The following is a 10768-nucleotide window of genomic DNA, read 5'->3' on the forward strand; positions in this document are numbered from 1 at the left end:
AATATGTATGAAGGCCTAAATAATATACTCTATTCGATTATACTCTAATAATGCATACGGTATATTTCATAGGAGGTGAACATAACTGCTCATTTGTCTTTTTGAGCTGCTTCATGATTTGGAGTGAAACAGAAGAGGAAGCTGATGGGAGAATGGGAGAAGGGCTGGTCAGCCAGCAATGTTGACAGTTCTCTTCAATACACGATCTAACACCCCAAACTGGTCAGAGGGATAACGAATGGCACTGTTCCACAGTGTGTGTAGTAGTAGGTTTGTTGTTTGTGTATGCTGGAGGTGTTATTGACTGTAATAAGGAAGAGCTTCTTGTTTACTGCAGAACCTCCTCTTATCATGGGTATATAGTCCTTCCCAGTTCCCACCTGAAGGAATAGGGAGAAAACATGTTCTATTGTCAGGTCTCCAGTTCTAACCAGGACATCTCCTATATGGGCTGTGTTGTGCAATCGGCATGCAACCCCTCTGCTTCTCTGTTCTAAAGCCCCCCTTTCTGTCACACTCCCCCCACCCTCCTTACCCGCCCCACTCTGTTTGAGATGTGGCCTGTGTGTGTAAGTGGAGGGGGTTGTATGGGTGCAGAGAGAGGAGAGGCTGAATCACAATTAGCTCGAGTTTTCGCCTCTTAATACAGCAGCACAAATGGGCCAAAGAGGCTTGGACTACAAAAGACGCCAGAGACAGGAAAAACAGGACCAGAAAATGTCACATTCTGTGGATTCGCTAGTTGAACATATTTGTTATTTACAACAAAAAACAAAATAAATGTAGCACCCTTGGATAACATGGATTGCTCCATATGTTCTCTCTATATATTATTGTCTAAAAGGTAGAAATAATAGATGCTATGATTCAAGCCCTGGTCTGTCTCTGTGACTCCACTTGGAAACATTGAGAGAAATCCAGAATCATGAGTCATGCCGCAAACTGTAGCCATTATAATTGCTTATTGAACCAGATGAGTGCCGAGGCTTTTAAAGTCTCGGCTTTACAGCCAAGTTAAATGCAGTATGTTACTTATGTCACCTTTGCTTCATTCTGTTTTGTGGAGAAAAATGAATGGCTGAAAACAAAAGAATTGAGTTTACAAGGTTGTTGTTGCTATGATCTCCGGCCCCTCTTGTTGGGTTCTCAAGGACCACATCACGTTGACATTCTTCTCTCTTTTTAGTTCCAGATTCCACGCGTTGTTCAGCATAAATCCTTTCTATATACTTGTGAATGACTCTACATAAGAGGTTGAGTCACGTGGGTGGCAGGTAGCCTAGCAGTTAAGAGCTTTGGGCCAGTAACCGAAAGGTTGCTGGTTCGCGTCCCCGAGCTGACAAGGTGGGGGGAAAAACTGCCATTCTGCCCTTGAGCAAGGCAGTTAACCCCCATCAACAACTGCTCCCCGGGTGCTGATTATCTTGATGAAGGCAACCCCCTGCACCTCTCTGATTCAGAACAGTTGGTTTAAATGCGGAAGGAACATTTCGGTTGAATGCAGTCAGTTGTGCAACTGACTAGGTTTTTCCTTAATTTATTTAATTAAAAAAAATTAACCTTTATTTAATTAGTATTGCAGGGCTTGGTCTCTGACTGTCACTTGGAATAGTGTAATAGCAATTCATAGCTATTACACTCTTCCCTACACACTATCACTATTGATATCAGAATAAGAATGGTATGATGAAATGAAATGATAATAATAATAATAATTAAATTATCTTTACAAATTTCAATATTTTATCGTGTTGGCCAATCCATCCAATCATCGCTGCACATGCTCCTATGCTTTTAGCCAACCCTACGTTATCTACGTCATTTGGCTTGCTTTGTCTTGTGTTCATTCTCCTAAATGTGGACCACCATGCAGGTAGTTTCAAGCTGAGTTGCTGAGATGTTTTCAGATGTGGTCCCTCTCTTTTGTTCCCTATGACTGTGCTCTGTTCTGGACTAGTCGGCCATGTGGAGTTCCCGATCTGTCACTTAGGGTCCCATATGCAGTCAGTCTGCCACAGCAGTTCTTGCCAGACATGAGGAACGTTTTCAATAGATGCAATGCTGTCTGGTCATACAGGGGGATGGGTAGTTGAAATAGCCATATACAGATATGGGATCTTAATTTGATCAGTTTTGTCGCAGGTGTAAAAGGTTACTGTTGGGTATTGTTTGTGTGAGATCTAATGAGAGAAAGAGAACTGCAAGTTTTCATTGAATTTATGGAAATCTATAAGCGCAGAAGAATTCTTTGCTGCAACCGATATGATATCTGTACATGAGCTATTCCTGGAGCTAGAATTGAGACCAAAATACCTACCGTATTGGGATGACCATCATCATCTTGGAGTATAACTTGAATGAGTTTGAGTAATTTATTTCAACATATCTCAACATACTCTACATTCATAAAATGATTATCTGCGATATTTAACGATTGATGGGGTGTTGAAAGTTCAAAAGTGACCCATTGTCTTGTTTTGAAGTTTTTTAAACAGAGGGAAACTGGTATATTGGATTAACTGAAATGCATGTATTTGATTTTGTTTGCAAATGTATGAACGGGGCTGTGTTTTCCTTCCATAAGTCAGTGGGTGAATTGACAGTTGAGGGTGGATGCAGTTAACTGCACTGTTAAGACCTTCTCATTAATTTTTTTGTGTTGCTTTGTTTCTGCTGGGTAGGCAATTGGCAAGCTTTCCAAGTCGAGTGCACCATGCTTGGAGGGGGCGGGGGTGTCTATTGGAGAGCCAGGTCTTTACTTCCAGCAAAAGATAGAGGGCAAAATATAGTCTGTCCGGATTTAAATTTGCTTCAATTGTCACCAAATCATATCGACTAGCCTACATCCCATACCCAAGCAACCTTTGTTTCTCTGCTTGCTTTTCTGACATCTCTCAGGATATTTCATCCAGTATTCATTTGAGGGCTCTGAAATGATTTCATGTCAAAAGTGTGTGGGCACCTACTCATCAAACATCTCATTCCAAAATCATGGGCATTAATCTGGAATTGGTCCCCCCTTTGCTGCTATAACAGCCTCCACTCTTTTGTGAAGGCTTTCCACTGGATGTTGGAAATTGCTGCAGGAACTTGCTTCCATTCAGCCACGAGCATTAGTGAGGTCGGGCAGTGATGTTGGGCGATTAGGCCTGGCTCGCATTCAGCATTCCAATTCATCCCAAAGGTGTTCGATGGAGTTGAGGTCAGGGCTCTGTTCAGGCCAGTCAAGTTCTTCCACACCGATCTCGACAAACCATTTCTGTATGGACCTCGCTTTGTGCACGGGGCATTGTCATGCTGAAACAGGAAAGGGCCTTCCCCAAACTGTTGCCACAAAGTTGGAAGCACAGAATCGTCTAGAATGTCATTGTATGCTGTAGCGTTAAGGTTTCCCTTCACTGGAACTAAAGGGCCTAGCTGGAATCATGAAAACAGTCCCAGACCATTATTCCTCCTCCACCAAACTGTTTTTTAAAAATGTATTATTTTACTTTTACCCCTTTTTTTCTCCAATTTCGTGGTATCCAATTGGTAGTTACAGTCTTGTTTCATCGCTGCAACTCCCGTACGGATTCGGGAGAGGCAAAGGTCGAGAGCGTCCTCCAACAACACGACCCAACCAAGCCGCACTGCTTTTTGACACAATGCCCACTTAACCCGGAAGCCAGCCACACCAATGTATCAGAGGAAACACCGTACACCTGGCGACCGTGTCAGCATGCATGCGCCCGGGCCGCCACAGGAGTCGCTAGAGTGCGATGGGACAAGGACATCCCTGCCGGCCAAACCCTCCCCTAGGCTGGACAACACTGGGCCAATTGTGCGCCGCCCCATGGGTCTCCCGGTCACGGCCGGCTGCGACAGAGCCTGGACTTGAATCAGGATCTCTAGTGGTACAGCTAGCAACTGCGATGCAGTGCCTCTGACCACTGCCCCACTCGGGAGGCCCCCTCCACCAAACTTTACAGTTGGCACTATGCATTTGGGCAGGTAGCATTCACCTGGCATCCGCCAAACCCAGATTCGTCCGTCGGAATGGCAGATGGTGAAGCGTGATTCATCACTCCAGAGAACGTGTTTTCACTGCTCCAGAGTCAAATGGCGGCAAGCTTTACACCACTCCAGCCAACACTTGGCATTGCACATGGTGATCTTAGGCTTGTGTGCGGCTGCTCGGCCATGGAAACCCATTTCATGAAGCTTCTGACGGACAGTTCTCATGCTGACGTTGCTTCCAGAGGCAGTTTGGAACCCGGTAGTGAGTGTTGCAACCGAGGACAGACGATTTTTACATGCTACGCGCTTCAGCACTAGGTGGTCCCATTCTGTGCGCTTGTATGGCCTACCACTTCGCGGCTGAGCCGTTGTTTCTCCTAGACATATCCACTTCACAATAACAGCACTTACAGTTGACCGGGGCAGCTCTAGCAGGGCAGAAATTTGACGAACTGACTTGTTGGAAAGGTGGTATCCTATGACAGTGCATTGTTGAAAGTCACTGAGCTCTTCAGGAAGGCCATTCTTGTCTATGGAGATTACAGGGCTGTGTGTTTGATTTTATACACCTGTCAGCAACGGGTGTGGCTGAAATATATAGTGTATGTTCACTAACCCTGCGTTCATAGCCAAGTGGGAAGGTGGTATTTACCACATACAATGCATTTAAAAAAATATATATATACAAAAAAGAAAATTCACTTTTATGCCCCTCCAACTGTTAATTACTAGTGGGAAACTTGTCTATCATCCCTGAACTCCGACTTCTTCCACATGCTGACCTCTGATGTGACTTACTGGGAAATTACCTCGATAACAGAATTTTCAGTAGTTAAATGCAACAACAAAACATTACATTCGTTTTTTAACACTATAATTTGTTTGCAAAGCATGATAGCTGTACTTTTAGTTTATGGTTGACGCAGCTTGGCCATTGCTATTCACAAGAAGCATTGCCTGATGTGAACCATGCCTCTAACAAAAGGGATCTCAGAAGACCCAAGATTAATAATTGTTAACTTGCATAAAGCTGGAAAGGGTTACAAAAGTATCTCTAAAAGCCTTGATGTTCATCAGTCCACGGTAAGACAAATTGTCTATAAATGGAGAAAGTTCAGCACTGTTGCTACTCTCCCTAGGAGTGGCCGTGCTGCAAAGATGACTGCAAGAGCACAGTGCAGAATGCTCAATGAGGTTAAGAAGAATCTTAGAGTGTCAGCTAAAGACTTAAAGAAATCTCTGGAACATGCTAACATCTCTGTTTATGAGACTACTATACGTAAAACACTAAACGAGAATGGTGTTCATGTGAGGACACCACGGAAGAAGCCACTGCTGTCCAAAAAAAACATTGCTGCACTTTTGAAGTTAGCAAAAGAGCATCTGGATGTTCCACAGCACTACTGGCAAAATATTCTTTGGACAGATGAAACTAAAGTTGAGTTGTTTGGAAGGAACACACAACACTATGTGTGGAGAAAAAAGGCACAGCACACCAACATCCAAACCTCATCCCAACTGTAAAGTATGGTGAAGGGAGCATCATGCCTTGAAGCTGCTTTGCTGCCTCAGGGCCTGGACAGGTTGCTATCATCGACGGAAAAATGTATTCCCAAGTATCAAGACATTTTGCAGGAAGCTCAACAGAAGTTGGGTGATGCAACAGAACAACAACCCACAACACAAAAGTAAATCAACAACAGAATGGCTTCAACAGAAGAAAATACGCCTTCTGGAGTGGCCCAGTCAGAGTCCTGACCACAACCCGATTGAGAAGCTGTGGTATGACCTCAAGAGAGCGAATCACACCAGACATCCCAAGAATATTGCTGAACTGAAACAGTTTTGTAAAGAGGACTGGTCCAAAATTCCTCCTGACCGTTGTGCAGGTCTGATCCGCAACTACAGAAAACGTTTGGTTGAGGTTATTGCTGCCAAAGGAGGGTCAACCAGTTATTAAATCCAAGGGTTCACATACTTTTCCCACTTTGCACTATGAATGTTTACACGGTGTGTTCAATAAAGACATGAAAACGTATAATTGTTTGTGTGTTATTAGTTCAAGCAGACTGTGTTTGTCTATTGTTGTGACTTGAAGATGTGACTTGAAGATGAAGATCAGATCAAATGTTATGACCAATTTATGCAGAAGTCCAGGTAATTCCGAAGGGTTCACAAACTTTTTCTTCCCACTGTATTATCTGACTACTGTTCCTTAGTAATTAAGACAAATTGGAAGGGCAATGATTATCATTTTAAATGTATTTTTGTTGGGTATTGGACACTTTTATTGAGACACTTTGGAAATCAGAAGCGGATACAGGTAGGTGGATTTAACCCCAGTCTCCAGTGGGGCATTGTATTTCTGACTTGAGTGTTACCACTACACCACAGCTCTGCACAGGCAATGATTATTCTGAACACTGGAAATTCTTTCTCTGTAAAATATGTATCACAATGATCCGTTGTCAGCTCTTATATTGAGAGGCTGGTGTTTCAGGTTTCAGGATATGACAGCTAGAAAACAATGGTTGTGTCCAAGTGTTTCAAGTCAGCAAAATGAGGGATCAAGGGGGTCATACTAAATGGTTCTAAAGTAGCTGATGTTTTGTGTTCGTAGTACTCAAGTGTATTCAGCCAGGGAAGTCTTGTTCGGTCCGTATGTGGGTGGTGCTCCCTCCTCTCCAGCTCTCTGTGGACTTTTCTTCTATTCTATTCTCTTTTATTTTTTCTTGTGTTTATGCCTTGGTAGTGGAATCACTCGGGAAGCCTTTCATATCCCCGCTCTGCGCTGCCCTGGCGGCTGTCAGTGTAATAGTATGTGAGATGGATTATGGGGTTATTTCCCTGCAGTGAAAAAACGATTGTTGCATCAGTCAGTCAGTCAGCGCCTTCCCAGACTGGCCTCTTAGTACACTGGAGCTTTGTCAGGATGCCCTCCTGCACCAGAATTATGAATCACTTCTACCTCCCACCTTCAGCTATACGTGCTATACAGTGAACAAACACACACAGACACACTCTCACAGACAAATGTGTAGGCCCTATATACAGGTAGTACTCTATGTGGGACTGTCAATTTGAGTCTGCGTGAGTAATCCATCCATCATGCAAAATTGATTACATGAATCAGGATATGATGCAAGACAGAAGGAAAACTGCCAGATATGATCGTCTGTATGCTCAAAGTAATGTTCTTGGTAGGGGTAACGGTTCCGTAACCACAGACGCTGGGAGACAGGAAGCAAGTACAGGGTGAGGATTTAATAATAAATAGACATGAAACTCAACAAGAACAGCGTCTGGACAAGAGCAACAAAACAACATCAATGCAGACACAGGAATGAAACTGAGGAATTGACAGATATAGGAGAGGCAATCAATGACGTGATGGAGTCCAGAGGAGTCCGATGAAGCGCTGGTGCACGTAACGAGGGTGACAGGTGTGCGTAATGATGAGCAGCCTGGCGACCTCGAGCGCCAGAGAGGGGGAGGGGGAGCGGGAGCAGACGTGACAGGTAGGGGTAATACTAATAAATAACTCATAAAATTCATAAAACATAATTTCATCCTCATTACCTCCAGTTTCAGTTCCTCCTCTTCATCACCACAGGTTTTCCACCTCTGCAACCTACCTCTTTACTCTGTATTTACTCCTTTCTTCTAAGCCGCTTGTGGCTAGTCACAATAAAGTGCTATTATGGGTTTACGGATTAGAGCTTCTCTTATCAGGATTTATATTAGCCGATCTGCATCCCACTGCAAAAGTCTGGCCAGTTGAAGTGGGATGCAGAGGATTCGTGGCTTCTTCCACCATCAGGTTGCTGAAAGAACTTGGAATCCATGGACAGGCTCTGCGGCAGACCGTCAGAGCAGTTTCTCAAGCAGCTGAAAGAGGCAGCCAGTGGATCTGGATCAAACGGAAGGACCCTTGCTGGGCTATAATTTCATGACCCCCCACCCCCACCTGAGAACCCAATTCAGATCCCTCCAACTTGAGGAGGGCATATGAGGTATGCGGTCAGCTGTAGGGCTGGCTCAGGGAAGAAGACGCCCCTGCCTTGCATAGTCCCGTGGGAAATCTTAATTGGGCATGGGACACAAGCTAAGGCTTGATCACCCTTTAGCTGGCCACCTTTGATGAGGGTGTTTAGTGATTAAAGGCCGAAACACCCACTGATTCGAAGGCACACTACTGAGGATGTGTCCCAAAATTGACATCTTAACCCAGTCTAAGAAATAAACCTCCCATGCCACTCTGTCAACATCACGGCAAATCTCATGTGAGTGCATACCATCTATTGGCACAATGGACAGTTTTAACATCTCGTCCCGTGTTTTATGATTCTAGCTGCTTTGATATGAAATACAGCAGCTCCCCATTGGCCTTGATACCCCTATTGATATGTATGGAAGGTTTGATAATAACAGGTTCTTAAAAGTCCTCACTCCTGTTTGCTATTTACTGTAAATGTTTTTTCCTTTTATCATGGAATCTGCTGTCTATCTGAAGGGTGAAACCTTTTCTCTAATTTCTACAGAAATTAGACTAATACATCAGTAAGATACGCTAATGTTGCTATGAATTAAACCGCTAAACTATTGAAACAGCTTCTAAATTCATGTCATGAACAACGATGGTAACAATTCATAAAAAAATAGATACAGTTACATATCTGGATATTATTTTTGGGATATATCATATCTTACCATTTTGACTATATCTCAATATTATTTTTGCGCTGGTTGGCTGTACCTGCACCAACAGTCCAGTGTTTTTCCTTCATTGCTTATCCTCTAATTCCTCCCAATCCCGGATCCGGGAGCACCCCCATCAGTAAAAAAGCTGACTAGCATAGCCTAGCATAGCGTCACAAGTAAATAGTAGCATCTAAATATCATTAAATCACAAGTCCAAGACACCAGATGAAAGATACACATCTTGTACACATCTTGAATCCAGCCATCATTTCTGATTTTTAAAATGTTTTACAGGGAAGACACAATATGTAAATCTATTAGCTAACCACGTTAGCAAAAGACACCACTTTTTTTACTCCACCATTTTTTTCCTGCATAGGTAGCTATCACAATTTCGACCAAATAAAGATATAAATAGCCACTAACCAAGAAACAACTTCATCAGATGACAGTCTGATAACATATTTATTGTATAGCATATGTTTTGTTAGAAAAATGTGCATATTTCAGGTATAAATCATAGTTTACCATTGCAGCCACCATCACAACTCTCACCAAAGCAACTAGAATAACTACAGAGACCATCGTGTATTACCTAAATACTCGTCATAAAACATTTATGAAAAATACACAGCGTACAGCAAATGAAAGACACAGATCTTGTGAATCCAGCCAATATTTCAGATTTTCTAAGTGTTTTACAGCGAAAACACAATATAGCGTTATATTAGCTTACCACAATAGCAAACCACACAACAGCATTGATTCAAGCCAAAAATAGCGATAACGTATAAACCACCAAAATATATTAATTTTTTCACTGACCTGCTCAGAATTCTTCAGATGACAGTCCTATAACATCATATTACACAATGCATATAGAGTTTGTTCGAAAATGTGCATATTTAGCGGCACAAATCGTGGTTATACAATGAGAAAAGTAGCCAAGCTGCCAAGAAAATGTCGGGAGAAATCTTGGGAGAGGCACCTATTCTAATCGATAAATAATCATAAACTTGACAAAAAAATACAGGTTGGACAGCAAATGAAAGATGCATTAGTTCTTAATGCAATCGCTGTGTTACATTTTTAAAATGAACGTTACTACAACATACAGCGTGCGTTAAAGCGAGGCTGCACTGAAATTAATGGCGGCTTATGCATTTTACATTTTTCAATTGAACAACGAATTAACAGCATAAATAGTTCTTACTTTTTGATGAACTCCCATCAGAATCTTGGGAAAGGTGTCCTTTGTCCAAAAGAATCGTTGCTCGGTTGTAGAATGTCGTCTTCAACGTTGCAATTAGCAGTAAACATTAGCATGTGAGCCAGAGATACCCAACTCCCTAGAACGCCACAAAAATAAATACCCGAAAATCGCAATATACTGACATAAACTGATATAATTCGGTTTAAAATAACAACATTATGATGTCTTTAACGCCTATATCGAATAAAAACACAGCCGGATATTTCTAAGAGCTATAACCGAAGGTTCTAGTACGATATGCCAAGGTCCTCCCTGCGTCAGAGCGAAGAGGGAAAAGACCAGACCCTTCCTTCCCAAGCTATTTATAACCTTTCAGATCTGCGTAGAGACTCCATTTCAAGTCTCACTATTCGCTAACATCCAGGGGAAGGCGTATGCAGTGCATCTCAACCAATAGAAGACAGGCAGATTTATAAACAGATCTCAGAACAGCTTGCAGAATTCTGCATTCTCACATCCACATAGGAAAATTGCTCTAAGTCCAGTTCTGTTTCACTCACAGATATAATTCAAACGGTTTTAGAAACTAGAGAGTGTTTTCTATCCAATAGTAATAATAATATGCATATTGTACGAGCAAGAATTGAGTACGAGGCAGTTTAATTTGGGAACGAAATTATTACAAAGTGCTAACAGCACCCCCTATTGACAAGAAGTTATTCTTATTTTCTTTAATAAATTCTTATTTTTAAATATGGAGCACATTTTTTTTCAGCAGTTTTATTTCCATGACTGTGTCACGGATCCCTCTGGAACTTCCATTGCGCACACCTGTCCCCTGTTCCCACTGATTGTATT

This window comes from Salvelinus namaycush, chromosome 12, assembly GCF_016432855.1.
Source record: "Salvelinus namaycush isolate Seneca chromosome 12, SaNama_1.0, whole genome shotgun sequence".
Taxonomy (NCBI): domain Eukaryota; kingdom Metazoa; phylum Chordata; class Actinopteri; order Salmoniformes; family Salmonidae; genus Salvelinus; species Salvelinus namaycush.